Source organism: Diuraphis noxia, unplaced genomic scaffold (assembly GCF_037042655.1).
Source record: "Diuraphis noxia isolate RWA-SAM2 unplaced genomic scaffold, SU_Dnox_SAM2 contig0001, whole genome shotgun sequence".
In the NCBI taxonomy this organism is placed as follows: Eukaryota; Metazoa; Arthropoda; class Insecta; order Hemiptera; family Aphididae; genus Diuraphis; species Diuraphis noxia.
The window spans coordinates 94,029,405-94,048,897 of NW_028301711.1; the positions used below are offsets into that span (position 1 = coordinate 94,029,405).

General features: G+C 30.7%; 1 long non-coding RNA gene across 2 annotated transcripts in view; it reads left to right on the top strand.

Moving 5' to 3' along the window:
* The first annotated feature begins 1,860 nt into the window (after window positions 1–1,860).
* Window positions 1,861–19,493, top strand: part of LOC149062503 (uncharacterized) — a 78,777-nt gene continuing 61,144 nt past the window's right edge. For both annotated transcript variants that reach the window (XR_016189968.1, XR_016189967.1), the window contains exon 1: window positions 1,861–2,429. This is a non-coding gene — a long non-coding RNA (uncharacterized LOC149062503). The remainder of the gene's footprint in view (window positions 2,430–19,493) is intronic.

Genomic DNA, 19,493 nt, shown 5'->3' on the forward strand with positions numbered 1-19,493 from the left:
CGGTTATGTATATTTGTATATGGTATATTAATAAGGATCAAAAAATCGTATATATTCGAGTAGGTTATGAAATCCATGAGGTAGATGAGCATATTATACGAATATCCTACTTTGTTTATATAGTAATTTTGGCCATATGACATAAGCGCCAAAGTTGCAAAAATGACATATCATTTGCTCCAAAATTAATATTTTATATAAGTAGTAATTTAAAAATTATTGTTATCTTATAAAAATTAGAAGATTTAATATATTATACTAAAAAAATGTTTAATAATAAATTGTTAAATTATAATATACATGCAAATAAATATAAATTTAATAAGTCGATTGTGATTTTAATACAAAAAAATGTCAACAGTAAATTATGACATTGACATACCACATACATAATGCAAATCAATAATATAAATTTAATAGATCGGTTATTAGTTCTAAATTTAATACGTACTATTTAATATCTATTAAAAGTGGTACATGGGTATCTAGGATTTTGGCGGTTTTGCACATTTGCACGATACGAAATTTTTTTTTAATCTCATTTTGGCGCTTATGTCTTTCGCCGGTAATTTTAGAGAATGTTTCGGACGTTTCGGTGTTCCTATAAATCCTCTATAGGTATTGAAACAATGAAACCGTACACCTTTGCAGCGTATATCAATATCTCGATATATTAGTGAATACTACTATATCAGACGTTCATATTAGTACACCTATGGAAAATGTTAGTCATAAAATGTTTGCTATTATATAATATAATAAAGTCGGAGCTAACTGTAGGTATCCTATAATACACCACACCACAAAATCACAATATTAATTTTACATTAAATTTGAAAATTTGAATAAAATAAAACACGAAAGCTTCGCGTGTATAACTCGAATGCAATTTCCACCCGATCCCCTTTAACTTGCCACCCCCCCCCCCCTCCACCACCATCATAATATAATATATGTACTTGTTTGCGTTTGGCAGCGGACCGTTACTACCCCGGTTTTGGTTTTGTTGTGCACGTGTTGTCAAGGAACTGTTTTAATATATTAAATACGCGTAAAATAAAATATAAAAAGCGCCCTCACAAAACTCAAAGAAAGAATTACACAATAAAATATAATACATTATTACGGACATTCCTGGTAGGTGGTACCATGGGTACCGGCGGTGGTGGACGATTTTCACGAGACCGAATATATAAATGCGTCTTGAACTCGCATACACAGCTCGTGCTCGGCAAATAGGTAGGTACCTAAAATAATATACCTAACATAATGCGGAACAAGGCTGCACGAGGGGAGAGAAAAAAAATCGTATTTTTTATTATTACTATCATATTGGCGTGGTGTAGTTCCTAGTTACAGACACGCATTGCACCGTTTCATCGAGGGGGATGGTTAGTATTAGTCGTTTTATATAATGATAATAATAATAATAATAACCATACGCGTATATTATACCGAGGTCAGCGGGCGCGCGCGCGTAACTGTGTGTACACGCGCGCCGCGGGTACATCAATCATAATAATATTACATTATCGTTTCATCGTCGTCATAACCCGCGCACGATATCGCCGTTTTTTACAATATTATACCGTCGGGCGCGTGCGGGGGACATCCGTCGCGCGGCGAGTAGATGAGGCGCGCCAGAGCTTTTCGCACGCCGTCCGGGTCGACCCGGACGGCGGGCGCGACCCGCCCATTGGGCCGCCGCCGTCCGTCCAATAAGCCGAAAGCTCGCGTATCGATCCCCTCGTTTGACCCCTCGCCGGAGCGGCATCTATGGCGCGCTCCAGGCGTCATCGTCGTTGGTGGCGTCGGCCGCCGCTGTCACATATCGTATCCGTTTCGTCGCGTAGTCGGTACCATTCGCACGCGCCTCTTCGCCGAATTCGGTTCCCGACCGGTAGTCCCGTCGGCGCGGCGCGACGAGCACGTCGCCGGACGCGCCCGTCCGTCCGTCCCCGCGGCGCCGCCGACTATAGCCTATAATGATAGTAATAATACATTAATAATATGCACATATAGGTTTCACACAGGCGCCCGCGTACGTCGCGTCTCACCTTCACCGCCACATCGACGTCACCGACCGGGCGCACGCGCGATGTAGTATTATTATTACTATTATACTGTCGCACTATACCTATATACCTACACCATACCGCAGCTGTCGTCGACACACAACTCGCGACGAGCACCGTCCGTCGCATACCTATACATAATAATAATAATAATAACAACAATAATAATAGAAATAATAGTAAAAGTAATGCCGTCGTTTTCCTAGTCCGAAGCGAGCTTTTGAATCGAACTGTTTTTTTTTTTTTTACGTCCCGGTATAATGTTATTACTTATCATCGTCATTACAACGACAACCACACACGCGGACGACCGTTACGGTTTTAGGCCGCGTTCACGAGCACATATTATTCAAGGTGAGTACCTACGAAAAATAATATTATACACCTAAGTACTAAATAATAATGTAATAATAATATGTGAAACGATATCGTGTGCTACGATCGCGCGAACCATAGTCCATAATTACATCACATCAGTGGCTTGCGACAATCACATTTAATATTATTTGGATATAATATAGGTAGGTATAAAGGCACGCCGCTGTAAAATAACCATAACATTTGCAGGTATAATTTCAAGTCGTCCGCAAAACTCGTTATTTAGGTCTATAATTACTATAAATTTAAGTTATTATCATTATTGTTTTAGTTGGTTTGCCGCGTTGTTTTTACGTGTATAGGAATATTGTCCGTCATTACGTTGTAGACATACATTGTTTTTATCGCTGTGCGCGCGCTTCGGTCGCATACCGTACCTGATGTGTATCGTTATTGCAATATTATAATATTCGTTTTAACTTTATCTTATAATATTATAGAGTTGTTATTACGCGTTGAAGCACGTCTAACCGACCGTACGACGGCGGTCGGTGATGTGAACGTTTTTGATTCGCGCTCGCATATTATAATTCGGTCGAACGAGTGAAATGTCTAGGTAGATATTTTTACTATTATTGTACGTGTGTAAGACGTATATAAAAAAATCAAATCAAGCCGGTGGGGAAATCCGCTTCGCCGACCGGAGGGGTGGGGAAACCAGCAACCTAGCCCGATGGGGTAGCGAATTATAACGATGGGAGAGGGGCATAATATAATCATTCGTGTGAGACGGCTACTATATTATTACGTTTACCTTATTATACGTATATTGTATAATATAATTATATGTCTTTTTTTAAATATAGGTGATGTACCCAGTGGCGTGGTTATGATTTTGTTTTGGGGGGGATATATAATTTATTGGCTAAACATAAAGTGGGGGGGCTTCGCCCCACACACCCCCTAACAGTTCTTTTAATTTTTTAAACATAATACTATACACAGCTAAATTGGTACCTACTTATTTATTACCGCCAGTACTGTACTGTAACTGGCAGTACACCGTATACAATTTAGTATCTCCCCATCACTCTTGTTTGTTATCGCCCCACCATAAATAAAATAAGCAATAGAAATTTAAAAAAATAAATATATTATGCTTAATATTTATACATTTAAAAAAAAATGGTAATTCAAAATAAAAAATGAAAACATATATAACACTATAATTTATAAAATAATATCCAATTTTCTTGGTTTTTTAGCTAACTCGTTAATTATTGCCTCTGTGTCAATGTGCACATTTTTGTGACAGCTAACATGGTTAATCCATTCAATCGATCTTATATAAAATGGATAAGTGGATTATATCCGTGATTATAATTTATGACATAATATGGGTAGTTTTATAACCAAATAATAATCTTATATCAGTAAAGTCAATGCATTAAACATAAAAAAAAGCCTCTGGGGGGGGGTCTATTCCCATCAATCCCCCCCATAACTACGACACTAGATGTACCTCGTATATCTATTGCCTGCAGAAAAGTAGTTTCAATCAATCCTGTATGATATTAGCAATTTTTGGTACTTTTATTATTTTAAATTTATTTACATTAATATAGAGATTATTGATTTAATAATACTTCCAAACGAATCCAATATCAGATCTATTATATGTATAGATTCTAGGAGGAAAACGTATTATTGTCGACTGCGTCCGATTAGTTTCCGCGTGTTATCAGTATTTTGTGGTGTGTATTGTACCGTACTGCAGGATGTAAGAAAATGCTATGAAAAAAACGTGAAAAATAAAACAGGAATTAACATCTAAAACGAACCGAGTATGAAAAGGAAACACGAATTAGGTACGAGCGGTCTCGCGGGACCCTGATTACTCCAAGCATAACAGATAATCGCGATTATACATCATGTTTTATATACGTACCTATGTATGGTATATACGTACAGGTCGGTGGGCAAGCAGAACCGTTAGAGGTCATATAGTGAAAATTTACGGGTTGAAGAGCAGCGGGTTCGGGCTAATACTTGCGTGAAAAATACAAAAAAAGGACACGGATGGAGAGTTGTAGAATAAGTGAAATAAAAGAAATAATGAAAAATACAAACGCTTGAGAATAATAAAATATTAATATAAAAAAAGCAATTAGTATAAAGTGAGCAGAATTTGCCATGTGGTATAGAATTATATATAGCGTCATACATTATTATATTGTATGAACAAACTTGGAGAATGATGTGGACAGCGTTTTCTGGTGTTTATATTAATCATGAAACGTATAAAGTTATTAAAGCTGAGTTTAAGTGTCTAGTTAAAGGACACCGCTGGTTTAAATGGGCTTATAACATTTTAATTGAATGTGTATTTTGGTTTATAGGAAAATCGGTTTTCTAAATTAAAACAATCAAAAATATAATATATTATGTGTGGGTGTTTTACTATGTTGTACTAATATTAGTATTTTTTAACTTAAAAATGATAGATAATATTAAAACATTAGATACAAACAAAGCAGTTAATTGTATTTTACCAATGTCCAATGTCCAATAGTATATATTATATATATGCGTATAAAGTAGATACATGATAGGCCACCGAAACTAAGTAGGGAATAAACCTCAAAAAAATTAAACACACACCGGTAAAGTAGCTCTTGGAAATAAAAGTCTATACAAGTGCCGCATATAATTATTATATTAAAATTTAATATTTTGATTTATTGTTGAGAACTTAGACATTTAATGCTTACATAGTTATACATTTATTATAATAATATGGGAGATAATAGGTAAATAATAGAACAGTAAAAATTACCAGACTAGATCATCTATGCGAATATCATAAGTTAACAATTTATTTTATATTATTAAAATTACATTTTTAGATTCTGAGCGAAGCGATTTATTGATTTCACAATGTTGTGTATTTTTTTTATGCCTGTTCACACGATTAGTTGTCGATAAAATGCTTCAATTTTCAACTTCAGTAGCTTTTCCGGTTGGAAAGTAAATCTAGTTGGTGCACTGAAAAGGTCAAGTTTTGAATTTCCTAGTAGTTTTTAAAAGCACTGGGAAAACATGATTTACTTGCGTATTCCAAATATTTTAAAATTATTTATAGCTATTTGAAATTTTCAATCTTTTTAGTTCATTTTTTTATAAATGACAGTAAAATTTTATTTGTTGGGTAAAAAAGTATCAAAATTTAATATAAGGCTCCTAATATATTGTCACGATGGCAGTTGAAAAATATTAAAAATACATAGTTCACGTCTTTTTTTTCATCATCATTTAAAGTTCAAATTTGAACAAAATGTATTTAATTAAAAATTTACAAATTCTTTAGCTGTTAAAAATTTACAAATTCTTTAGCTGTTAAAAATTTATGAAATGTTTAACTTTTATAGCTAAGGATTGAATATTTAAGATAAGGTTCCACGTAAGTAGTTAATTCTACTGCAAAACAAAAAAAATCTAAAAACTATACAAATACAGTTTTTTTTATAGTTATTTTAAGTTCAATTTAGATGAAATTACCTATTAATTAACCAAAAATAACAATTTTTGTTATATTGTTGTAATATTTAAAAATATTCGTGGGTAATTTAAATTGAATATACCTACTATGAGTCTATGAATGACTGAGTGAGCCGTGTGCATATTGAATCTGGTTGGTATAATTTGGAATTTATTTTATAGGTACCTACGAACCTATGTTTTATATGTATAATTGAAATATACCTAATGAATATTAAAACTATAAAATATCCTAGACAGATAAACCGCCTCCACTCAGAATCGTTTTTCGTATACAATGATATAATATCATTGAATTCAAATTTAAGATCATCCATTACAGTAACCCAATTGTAAACTATTTTACAGCAGAGCGATATCTACTTACCCGATTTTTTTTAAAAATATTATTAATACATTTACAAACGTTAAAAGTAACAGGGAACCTTAAGTCAGTAAACTATTGGGGAGGAAAATTTCCGAGTGTAATATTCGTCTAAACGATATGCTAACATTCGTTTTTACGAAAAAAAAGTACATCATAATATTATGTGTAATTCAAAATTTTCTATTCATCTAAATTGTATTCTAAAATTTTCTTTAATAATATATAGTTTATTTTTCAATCCACCAAAATATTACACTCCCACTAGGAAAAACCAAAGAGGCCACAGTGGCACAGTGTCAAGTTGATACGATCTGGTGGATGGTAACGATTAGCGACGTTATAGGAGGTAACTTTAGGTAACTTAGGAAGAATACGGATCAGCTGAACAGAAAAATAAAAATCGTGTCGGGAAGTGGGGATCCAGGGATATAATACATATGGAGATGCCCATTGAGGCACAGGCCGTCTTCTCCACGTCCATATAACCACTATCCAACCGACAACCACTGAATAGTTTGGTTTACTATATAATGCACATTTTTTTATTTAGTCCGCTTCAACATAATTGATTATTATAATTACAAAAAACTATAAACATATTGAACCATATATTGTGTAGGTGTTCTTTTTTCGCTTTTGTATGTTTTCTTAATGTAGTTCATGGTTTGACTTTATTTTTATTATTTGTTATTTTCTATTTTAGACGATTGATTATTCGATGAGTTTGAATCATTGATTTTTTTATTTACCAAGATATCAATAAAATATTTATGTATTTAAATTATAATTTAATATATATATATTATAAAATTATTTAAATGTATTTAGGTTATATATCTGCTTTTTTTTTAAATAAATCGGAATTCATTTTCAATATAGTTTTCTGTTTTTTTAAAGCTAACGAAATAGTTAAACTGCAATCATTAGAATTTTTCTACAATTCTATACAACAATTTAACCAATTTAACCTTTAGGTTTTCAACCTAAGTATCAAGTACCCAACCTATAGCTATAGCAGGGCGCGGATTTTATACCATTTGTTAATTGTTATAAGATACAGATAAAAATAGTAAAGTGAGCAATAATTTTGCTATAGGTATGCACCGTGAACTCCAAATATAAATTTTTATAATACTATTTTTTTTTCATATTTTGCATATTTAAAATTTTTAATCCTAGTTTTCAATTTTTGGTGCTATTTTTTTCTAATTTGACTAAAATCACATTTTATTTTGTATTTCCATGAATCTAGTTTATACCATGAGGTAGGAAAAATAAAAAATGTCCATAATTTATTTCGATTATATTTTGTTTGAATCCATAGGCAAAATAGGAAATGTCCACATTTTTGTTAATATTAAAATATATTTTAAAGTAGTTCATCAAAAAATTTTTTTTAATTGTGAAGAGAATAAATTTAAATTTTTGCTATTTTTCATATTTAGGTCATATTACTATAGTATATTATTATATATATCATATAACTATAAGTATAACGCATATTTTGAGTTATTTTTAGTTCTATAAAATTCGAGCCCAGGTAAATAGTTATGTCGATAATTGTTTTGCTGTTCAAATCAATAATGTTGTCTGCTAATATTCGACGTTAGTAGGTACGTTACCATTGCTTATATATGTAAATATTATATATTATATAGGTATATATATATATTATACACATTATATACTGACATCATTACAACGTGTTAGTGTACTATATTTCCCAATGATAGGAATAAATAATATGATATTATATGATATGTATAATGTATACATTTTTTATATCGTTATAAAAAAGTCAACATTAATTTATAAAATGAAATTCTAATTTTCAATTGCTACAGCAAGCATGTCAGGCGTATTATTTTTTCCCATGCGTGTGTATAACGTAATACGATTTTCTACGAACGGTTCATGGATTAATACGGTTTAATGTCTGAAAAGAACCAAGTAGAACGCGGTGGCACACACTCTGGGGGAGGGTTGGGGTTGGAGGCGGATGACAAATTATCGAACCTTACCGTCTACCGATGAGTTTTTTATTTCTATAAGTTTTAAACGCCTGCACACACATGTACATCTCGAAGTCAAATACACACACCACAAACACGGGCAGTCGCCGTAAGCGTTTTCTGTAAAACTCTTTTTAAGACCCGCGATCAAGCGAATCGCCTGCTGTAATTCTACATAGGTATAGTTAATAGTTATTAATTACTATTGCGAGGATGTCAGAAATAGAATTGGTAACATGAAAAAAAAAAAAAATTAAAAACCTATTAAATCCTATTGTTGTATCGAAAAGTCTATTATTTGCCATCAGCTGCCTTAGCAAACTTGGAGAAGAGTGTGTTACAACGGCAGCTGCAAGTGCGTTTCGAATTATTATACTACTGCGCCGGCGGCTATACGGCGTGGAAAATCCTAGAGTCTAATGTATAGTGACTGTACCTACTCGAAGTACTTTACAACTATAAGTTGGTATACTTTCTGACGCTTCCTGAATTTAGACCAGCAACCACGTTACGAATTTTCTTGACTTTCCGACGACGGTTGCTTGACTGCATCATATCGAATCGAACGAAATTTAACTGCAATATTGAATATACCACCGCACGGTTGACGTGTCTGTCGAATTCGTATCATTTATTTTTTGCATAGAATTTCAACTGCACTGTTCTTACTATCAAAAGTGGACAAGTTAATGAATAGAATTAACTCAAGTTAAGTTAAGCAGGCGAACACAACATCCTCGACAATATCGTTAGTTTAGAAGTTAATAGAAACAATAAAGTTAGTTCACCAAGTTAATATATGGGAAAAAATATTAATTCAACTCAGTTAAAAAAATTTTAATTACTACGTGGATCACATAAAAAATATTTTATGATTATATATTATTATTATATTATTTTATCAAGAAACATATTAACAGAATCTATTAAAGCATTATTTTAGCTCGATAGATTATTTCTAAATAGCCAAGTTATTTAAAATTTCAATAGACAATTAAACTAGTTTTTAAGTAAATTTGAAAATTAACCTAGTTAAAAAGTTAAAAAAAAATTAGTTAATGTCTTCCCCTTGTCTATAATAATAATATATCAATAATATGCTTACACGAAAGCTAGTATGTTAATTTTATTTTATACTATTATAATAGATAGTAAGACAAAACACAGTACCTACACGGGAATTATCGCGACGGCTGCGAGGTTTAGCGCACAGCCGTTGAAAATGTATACATTTTAATATATTATTATGTGTTATTCAGTGCATAATAGTCTACAGTGTAATGCAACCGCACAGGTATTAATATAATATTGTATGCATACATGGTATACGCGCGGTATATACGGTCGTCGGCGGATGTGTGTAAGAGCCCCAGTGACTCTTTGTGTGTACAAAATATACCGTCTTCACACGTATATTAACGGCGACGGTGCATGTGTGTCTGTGTAAGGTGGTGTGTGGCGGTGTATAATGTATACGCAGCCTGTGTACGCGCGCAGAGTAGGTATATACCTCTATATAAGCGGCTTTGTTATACAGGGTGATTCTTTTGTCGAACAACACTGATTATTTAAAAAAAAAACTATTGACGTTAGTTTTTGGTCAATCATTGATTCGGAATATTTTAAAATTTGATTTATATAATCATATTATAATATTGGTAATATTTTATACATACATATTATAATACAATTTCGGACGAGTTATAAGTATAGGTAGTTAGGAATAAATTTACAATACATCATTATCAAATAGTACATTCTGAATATTTCATTTAATTCAGTTATGTTAAATTTTACAGTGAATTGACCCATTACCAAATTTAGAAGTAAGATTATTATCTAGTCAATGACGTCATGGACTTTTTTTATATTTTAATTTTAAAGTGAGTTATGAGCATTTTAAAATGTACAAATGTATGACGTCCTCACAATAGTTTTAAAAATAATTAATGTTTTCAATAAAAGAATCTTCCAGTATACAGGGTGGTCCGGAAACAAAAGATTCGAAAACATCACTAGTGGTCGAAAACATCACTTATTTGTTCAGTACATCCGTGGGTTTGTTAGGTTCGTTCAAGACTGTATGCAGTATGCATCAACACAGTAATGTATAGATATTCTACTATATATATTATATACGCCAAAAATATTTTAATAGATTACTATCTAATATAATATGAATGTCTGTAAATTTTGGTTGGGACTTATATCGGACACGCTGTATATTCGCGACGTGACTCTCTGTATTTTGTTATTATAATGAACATTGAACAAAGTGGATTTTTTTGTGATCTCAGACACTCATTATGTCAGTCAACTATTGTATTTTTTAAAACACTAATTTTTTTTATGAATTACCCATATCTATATCATTTAATACACATTATACCTTAGTAGTTACTGACTAGTTAGTACTTAAACTCTATAAGATTATAATATTTTTACTGTTAGTGAACTTTTGTTTGTTAAGAAAACTATTTGGTTTTTGTACTTACAACAATAAATTTAATTTATAATAAACTTCTAAGAAAATGTGTAGGATTATTATATTTTTACTATTCGAAAAATATTGAATGATTACTATTTTTAATTTATCGTTGTTATGTTTATAGTTCTAGGATTTATAATTTGTTTTATGTTAAGTTACTTAAGTATGGATTATGATCATGAATGTAAAAACAGACAGAATAGGAAAAACGTTTGACACCCGTGACTCGTCTTGCTTTGGACCACGATGTAGTGCGTGTTGCTGAATTAAAGCATTAAGTTTAATAAGAATGATAAGTAAAACATCGCATTTGAAACTGATTTTGATAAACACGCTTGTTTTCATTTTTATATAATGTATCATACTATTCATACTACTACTTTTCTTTACGCTGACTAAAATTTCAATGAAAACCCGAAAAAATAAAAACTACTTATTCGAAGTACAAAATAATATAATAATATAATATAGACATAGATGATTGATATTTGATAGGGCATTCTTTGTATTCAAAAAGACGTTTGCAATTTTGCAAGTATAGTGAATCACTAAAACGGATCAAAAACATTTAAATGCACGATGTTCAAAAATTTGATTTTCATCACAAATAATACAAAATATAGTGTGAACAAATGAGTATTGATCAGCTGACAGCTTTTGCATGTTATTTGAGGTGGCCTACGACATTAAACACTTATAAGGCTATAAAAACTTTTTTTTTCGAAGTCTTAATGGACTTAAAAAATATGACAAATCAAAAGACGCCGATATAGTTAATGGGAGAAAGGAATTCTGTGGTTACAGCTCTATTTAATAATTATTATACCCGAGCTAAAATGTTAAAATATCACATTATTATTATTTATAAATTTAATTTTGTTTTTGATGTCAATTATGTAGGTTTAGTCGTTTAGACGTTTAGTATTAATTCTAAATCGTCTCATTCCAGGAATAAAACCATAATATTACCGTATAATTATTGGTCGAGCGTCACGAGGAAACTCAGTAATTCGGAGTATCTACCTATTTCATATTTCACACAGTAAAACATCAATTAGCAAATTCGTAGAATTTAAAAAATATTATTTTAAAAATATTCAGGCCTATTAAAAATAATTTAAAAGTTAATAGGCACGTTTCAACGTTTGATATTTCGTTAAAATATGTTCTGTCACTAAAATAAAATTAATACACATGGTCGTAATGTGTGATTACTTAAAAGTTTTAACCGCAACATTGCGATAAGTACCTACATATACGATGTATATAGGTATTTAATAAATAATATATTTCATGATTAGAGGGAGACAATCATTTAAAACGAACCTAAATATCTTCGCCACAGACTCGCCATCTTTATCATGAAAATACGAGTACACGGTGTGAATCGCCCTGTATAACGTACCTGGTATCATACACTGGTCGTGTGTGCGTGTGTACGTGCGTGCGCGCTTGAAGAATAGAAAGAAGACATGAATGGCGGCGGCGGCGGCGGCTAGGATGAGGTCGCCGAAGAATGCCTTGTGTGCTGCCCGGCGCGGATGGATGGCTCGCCTATGATGGTCACCCTCTCGTGCTGCACTCACGCCGAAATTTCCAGCCGCCGCGATCCGTCCACGAACGTTACAATAATGTTACATTATTATTTATTATTATATTATTATTATCATCGTCGTTGTGACGTGAGCGCGTCGCCGCCGTCGACGTCGACGTCGTGCAGCGCATCCGACCACGCGAGCGCCCGACGAGACTGGCTGACGGATAACGTGTACACGAGTTGTACGTGTCTCCCGCAACCGTGCAAGACCACGGTCTCGCGGTCGACGTGATTTCAACCGCCTCGTAGTATAATAATATTATTATTCTAGAGTTATGCCACACACTATAGTACTATTATAGTACCTGTTTATATTATTCTATTTATCACAATTTTTACCGGTTCAATATCAGTGCTATATTATCATCGCGGGCTTTAAACTAGACAATGAACGTGGCATAATTTAATATTTAAAACATCCTCAGGCACTATCGTTTTCCCACTAAAGGTAAACTCCTTCGTCTATGTTATGCTTTTGCTCGGCAAACTTTTACACATCTGCAGTGACTCAAAATTCAGATATAATCGCTGTAGAGTGTATTTCAGTGTAATTAATTTCATTTAATGCATTAAATTAATTCAACAATTATCAGAGTAGTTGAAGACATTTTTTTTTTTTTAGACGCCTGTTATTGAGCCTATTGTACTGATGGAAATATAGGTGGTATTACTATAGGGCTACATAGGACCCGTGAAATGTATTCCAAAACTCCTTAGTATGTTCAACTTGAATTAAAGGGAAAGAGAACATTTTCAAGAAAAAACAATTTATATTTGACTCATTTTTAACCTGGCATTTTATTTCACAATACTTACATTAAAGGTAAAATAATTAAAATTATTGATCTATAAATAAATATGTTTATGATAAAAATAAGTGGGCATATTGATGAATTTCAGAGAAAATTATAAAAACATTTGAAACTATTATTTCGTTTAAGATACTTCAAATAAAATTAAACACCGTGAGGGGGGCTTCAAAAGTTTCCACGAGACCAGTATAGCCCCCACACGAATTCTACGCCCATGGTGAAGTCACCGAGTCACTCTGGTATAAATTGTTCTGATATAAAGTAATAAAATTAATCAAGTATTACAATTTTCAAATAATCATATCAAAACATTGATCAAATTTTCAAAAGATTCTTAACAATTTATAAAAAAAAGGGTGATTCTCATTTGATAAATAGTTGTTATCGCCACTGTAGGTACCATATACTCTCCTCAAATGATATGAAAAGTCTGAATAGTTAAAAATATACTTTAAAATATAGTTAAGAAGTGTATTGTATATAGTACCTAATTAAAATTTACAAAAATCAGAATTTAAATAAAAATACATTATTAAAAGATAAAAATGGAGGCGAGCGAGCTCGATGAATTATACGATATAATATTTTGGGCAGAGTAGAAAAATGTCGATCGTGTATATTTCATGTTGGTGGGTATATTCATATTCTATACAATATAATAGCGTGTACTTGATGAATGTAATTTCCTTATATTATTCAGTAAGTAACTGAACAAATTTCAAACGATAGGTACGTATTATAATTACGCCACGGTATTGTTGATATGCCTGCAGCTGATAACAAAGAATAAAATGAATAAAACATAATAAATTAAATTATTGAGAATTGTCGCTCCACCGTCGCGGGCCAAAACAAAAGATCACTGTACAGGTCAACCATGTACCTACTGGCTACTACTCATATACTACTATATAACTAGTTAACGATTTTTATTGTGCAAATGCAAATTTACCTACATACATATAATATTATACTTTGTGTAGGTAGGTACAACGAAAATAACGCTTATATGACAGCTGTAGTTAATAGAAACGAAACGACGACGTTTTCCAGCGTGAATTTCATTTTATTTGAATAAGTTAATAATATACATTATGCGCCTAGGCATATTAAAATATTTATCACAGTGATAAGGCGATGCCACATATTCCGTTTTCTAGGTATACCTATATAATTTGTATGTATAAAAGTATGCGTGGTTTACATCGTTTTCCGTTTAAATAGTTTTTACGACCCAGTCGACTTTCAGAACAATATAATATTACTAAGTTATCACGGTAACATTAAACTTTAATATTATATTGAAGTATTGAACAGTGAATATCGATCGTTAAAATATGAGGTTTTTTAAAATTTACTACGTTTTTATATAGATACGTCATGTATTATAATAAAATAATAGGCTGAGCATTGGATATTAAACTGTTTATCTCAAAGAGTCTTAAATATAACTATAGTATATTTATTATGCATAATATTATTTTGTGTGTCTGTCATCACGTTTTGGGGCAGTAAAAGTGCTTCGATTTTCGACTTCTGTACCTCGTTCGATCAGAAAGTGAATCTAGTTGGTACTTTGGGAAGTCGAGAGTAAAAAGTTCTCAATATTTTTCTAAATAATCAGAATAAACAAACTAAAAATTAAGGAAAAAACGGAAAATTTTACGCACAAGCAGTTTTCGAAAAAATCGATTTTGGTTTTTGATGTAACTTTAAAACAAATGACCATGGGTACCTACATAAAATTTTCACCGAATGTTTATACAAGTATATTCTATCCACCAAGCAATTTTCGAAAAATTTCGACTGAAGTTGAACTATTTATAGGCATATGCAATTTTCGATCATTATTAGTTAAAAAAAAATTAATATCGATAAAAATGTATTTGTTGGATAGAAAAGCTTGAAAATTTAATATTTTTACAATAGCAGTTCAAAAATAAAAGAAATACATAGGTAGCACAATTTTTTTTTACAAGCATTCAAATTTTAATTTTAGTTGTTATTTGTTTCTGAAAAGTACCTACTAATATTATAATAAAGTAGTATACACATATATAACGATATTTTGATCACAAAAAATAGATAGGTACATTTATGGACAATTGTATTTATTTATTTTTGCTTAACTTCAAGTATTATCCAGGATAATTTATCCTATATCGTTTATGTAAACACAATTAATATTATAATACATTCCGAACGCCATTTTTGTTATTGTTGTCGGTGAATAGGGTGCGGCTCTCACGGTGGCTATATGTGATGCTGCGGTGCTTATGATGTATTGTGCGCAAGTCGTTTGGGATGGACCGATCTCTTCGAAACTTCGGTCCCTGCCTCTTTTATAAAAGGGGGTGTGCGATGCGTTTGCCAATTCACCGTTCGCGGACACCATTTTTCGAGGTCATTCTTTCGTCGTATATAATAATATCCAGAATGATTCTTGGAGCATAATATATGCTCGACCTCTTTTTTTGAACAATGCATTTATTGAACATCTGATTTTTGGAATTTTTAAATACACTTAAAAGTTAAAAATCATACATTTAAATTCTTGACATTTTTTGTACTATACGTAAATAGCGTCCTCTGGAGACACAAATTTCTATTTTCAAATAACAACCCATCTTGTTTACTGTAAATTATTTAATGGATAATTTTCCTGAAAAGTTGATTATCAGAATCAAAATTTGAATGAGTAGTTCTTTAGTTATTAAATTTCGTATTGCACACAGAGTATAACGATCTATGTTAATGGGTTTAAAAGATATCGGGGAGGTGCTATGGTAATTTGAACATTTTAGTTATTTATAAGAATCATTAAATCTAAAAAAATAATTATTTATAAAATCTCAATAAGGTGCCAGTATAATGAACTAATAAATACTAGATCTATATATATATCTAACAATTTTTAAGGACTATTAACCTTAGTATATATTGGTCAACATTCATTATTCATGCATATAGGTACAATAAATTAATGAAATATGCGTCTGAATAAAAAACATGTTTCACAATAATGTTACCTATATACCTAATATGTGTGTGTTTATATGGCGTGCATTTAGTGCATTTATTAGTTATAACCCACAAATTTCCTTAATAAAGACCCTTCGGTTAAGTTCGGGGAGCGATTTTTTTGAGAGTTATTTATTGAAAAAAATACTCCAAAGAGAATATCTATAAAATTTGTTTACGGTGTTTGCATATTATTGATTTGACGATAGGGACACTTTTCCTGCGGACTAAGCGAAAATAAGCTTTTCTTTAGGCTTGCTGCTTGCATCATCATCTATTCTGTTTAGGAGACACCAAAACGATGTATAGTGTCTTTAAAAAGTTATAAGTAGGTATTAAAGATTTTACTACTGTTTTTACGCTAAACAACTAAAAAAATATTTCTCACAACATGATAATATATACAAATATACACACCGCCTCTATTTATATATATATATATATATATAAGTACGTTCCATCGCATATTATCACATCATTCACATCCTACTCGCATATTATATATATATTGTATATTTTTGTTGAAGCGTTGAAATCGTGTACCTACTGCAAACATCACGGATGCGACATTATTGCAGGCAGTTACACAAATACTGATATTAAATTCCTCAAATTTATTCGAAAATTCTATTTGAACATTTTTTTTTTCAAGTTTTATATTAAGATTCATAGGTTTATATATTTGGGGTATATTCAACACATACTGTGGTATAACATTTTAATTTAAAAAGGGTAAATCCATAGTTTGTATTATATACAGGGGGACTCACCAAATGTACTAACCCCCATTTTCCTTTAATAATAAAATTACTAACATTTTGAGTTTTGGAAAATTCAAATATAATCAAAAATCATTTAATTTTTGAATTTTCAGATTATTGAATTTTTTTTATTATTTATAAAGCATGTTCTGGGGTTGATACAAACTTCTGTTTTTCAAATGAGAACTCTCCCCTTTTTTACAGTAAATTACTAAGTGGATAATTTTTTTTTTTAAATTGTTATGTACCTAATTCAAAATTTGAATGTGTAGTTTCTTAATTATAAAAATGTTTGAATCAGAATAATTAAAGTCCTTAAAAATGATTTTAAAAAATATAAGCTTGACATAAAATGTAATCTACATTGGATCTAGTGTTAATTATACTTGGTTGTATTATATTAAAATTAATGATGGATTAATATTAATTACTAAAATTGTCAAAAAAATCATCATATAGCTTCCATAACTTTTAAATCCATCACTGTGGACCCTTTATCTCTAGAACACAACGTTTTTGATACTCAGATACGTCAACATTTTCAGAAAAATTATTTGCTGTATATATTTAACAGTTGAAAAGGGGTCTTCTCATTTGAAAAACAGAAGTTTGTATTTCAGAGCTTCATAATAATTAATAGGACGCTCCTTTAATACAATAAAAAATCTCAAAAATTTGAAAATATGGTGTTAAAGTATGATTAAAAATTCCAAAAATTAGATTTTGAATAACTTCTTTATAGAAGAAAATAAAGTAATGAGCGTGCTTGGTGAATCGTACATAACCTGCAGTATATCGGCAATCACCGTTTTAATTAAGTCGAAATAGTAAGGGCACAGCTAAAAAGGTATCATATAATATAAGGATAGCGTTTAAGCTAGCAATAAAAGACCAAAAATGTCGTGTTATATGGTATTAAGCATTTATTATTTGCCAAAACTAATTTCAAGCGATGGTTATTAGGTACTTATTAGTTTATTACCTGTATAGACTTATAGTTTTTATATGATATTTTCGGTATTTTACCATATTAATTAAATTGCTTAAACTTACATTTTAAATAATAATCAATCGTCCTTTCCGCTTTTCGTCGGTGATATATAATTATGTGCATAGTTTATTAGCGCGTAGGTACAATTACTATTTAGACTATACTAGTTTTTAAATTACATAGGTCGTATACTATTCTACATAATTATAGTCGTTTTAGTAATCCGTATGCAATATGCATATAATGAATAATAAATTAATATTGTAAACTAATTTTAGTGATTAGCGTTAGTACATCAGAAAAACAAACAACATTTGGTACTTACTACTCATAAGTAATAATTATACTCGTAGTATAGTGGTACTTTTAAATATGAATGTGAAGAAAAATCATCGAAGAATATTGATAGGTAACCTACTAGTACTTTCTATTATATGTTATATGTAACAGCAATTAATATTATAGTTACCTATCTCGAGTAATTATAAAATTAATAATAAATTAATTTTAAACGAGACGAAAAACATTCAGGCTTAGTTATATGTAGTTGGAGAGGATACTAATATTATGTTTATTCGTATATGCATTAGAGCGCTATTTGTTTTTTAAAATTTTCGTTCAGTAGAATCAATCTTATATCGTTAGATTTAAAGATTTAATGTTAGAGTGAATTTACCTATCATTCAACTTTAAATTAAGCATATTATGCGTGTTTGTACAATGATATTTTTACGATATTTAAATTTTTCAACGATATATGGGCATTTTTTAACTGTAATATTTTAATTCCTCATATACATATAGGTAGCTTACTATGAAATAAAATATCGTAGAGACACCATAAATAGAGATAATGTTTTTAACTTTATGTTTTATAATAGAACCATTGACTTTAATTTCAATTCTAACAATAGAAGATTGATTCAACCGATCGTAAATTAAATGTGCTATACGTTGCGCTTGGGTCTATAGTGATTTGTGATAATACCCACAGTGAGGAAACAAAATAGTGCACTGACTAAACTCTTTAAATATAATTAGTAATTACTATGCTATTTAAATATATTTTCTAAAATGAGGACAAATTATTTGTCACAACTCACAAGTAACAACGCGTTTTAATATAAATATATAATTATTAATCACTAATTTACTTAATTAATATTTATTTATACACTTAGTTTAATAATCTTTAGTAGTTCAATATAATATGTATTTACCCAAAATATTTAAAAAAAATTACCATACAATCTGGTTAAATTCAAATATCGGGTTTTTAAATTTTTCCTGCAGGACTAATAGCAATATGAGGTAAGCAGTAAGCACTGTGCAGAATGCAGATAGAATGTAGTATAAACAATTATATAAAATATAATACAATATTATATAAATATAGCATTTACTATCAGTTAATTAAATTTAGACAAGGTTAAATTATAATTTATAGCTATAAGTAATCAATTTATAATCTACCAATATTTCAGTTGGTTTTT